This window comes from Octopus bimaculoides, unplaced genomic scaffold (assembly GCF_001194135.2).
Source record: "Octopus bimaculoides isolate UCB-OBI-ISO-001 unplaced genomic scaffold, ASM119413v2 Scaffold_21951, whole genome shotgun sequence".
Lineage (NCBI taxonomy): Eukaryota > Metazoa > Mollusca > Cephalopoda > Octopoda > Octopodidae > Octopus > Octopus bimaculoides.
The window spans coordinates 1-842 of record NW_026312562.1 but is presented as its reverse complement, the minus strand read 5'-3'; the positions used below and the strand labels follow the sequence as shown (position 1 = coordinate 842).

Sequence of the window (842 nt, the reverse complement as noted above, 5' to 3'; positions counted from 1 at the left end):
TATATATTCATATATATATATATATATATATATTCATATATATACACACTTACATATATGTGTGTGTGCGCATGCACCTTTGATTCTGTGTTTGTCCCCAATAGCGGTTGACAACCGGTGTTTGTGTGTTTACGTCCTCGTACCTTAGAGTTTCAGCGAAAGAATACAATAGAATAAGTATCAGGCTTTAAAAAGTAAGTACTGAGGTCGATTCGTTCAGTTATAATCCAAGGCGGTACCCCAGAATAACCACGTTCTGATGACTGAAAAAGGGTGTAGTCGGTCAAATAACTATGCGTGACACACGGACAGAGAACCACAAGTGACGCAGTATAAATGCTGTGAATCAATATTTGATTGCAGATTTCTTGTTTCAAGCTTCTTATTTAAAATCAAGTTGACTTCTCGATAAATGTTCAAAATGTATGACATTAAAAGTTAGCACAGTAAAAAAGAAATAAAAAATTCATAATGCATCGGCCGGGAATCGAACCCGGGCCGCCCGCGTGGCAGGCGAGCATTCTACCACTGAACCACCGATGCTGACAGTCAGGATGATCCTATATAACTTAATATTGCATTCTCTTCCGAGGAGTCAAACAACGGAGAAGTCGCTGGTATAATACGGGGATATGTATTAAAGCAAGCTCTGGCCGAAGTAACGAAATTACTACGTCTGATTCTGACCATACCTGCAACATCTGCTTCCTGTGAGGAAATGCTTTCTTCATTAAAGCGAGTTGATAACTATGAGACGAGCTGAAAAGCCTGTCGTTGCCAGGCAATTTTTACAGTAGAATGTCTTATATAAATTTTTATTTATTCCATGTCAGAGCATGCCT

At 38.8% G+C, this 842-nt stretch overlaps 1 non-coding gene across 1 annotated transcript; it reads right to left on the bottom strand.

Moving 5' to 3' along the window:
* Positions 1-472: 472 nt before the first annotated feature.
* On the bottom strand, positions 473-543 carry Trnag-gcc (transfer RNA glycine (anticodon GCC)). Its single transcript has one exon. It is a non-coding gene; the product is annotated as a tRNA-Gly (tRNA).
* Positions 544-842: the final 299 nt, after the last annotated feature.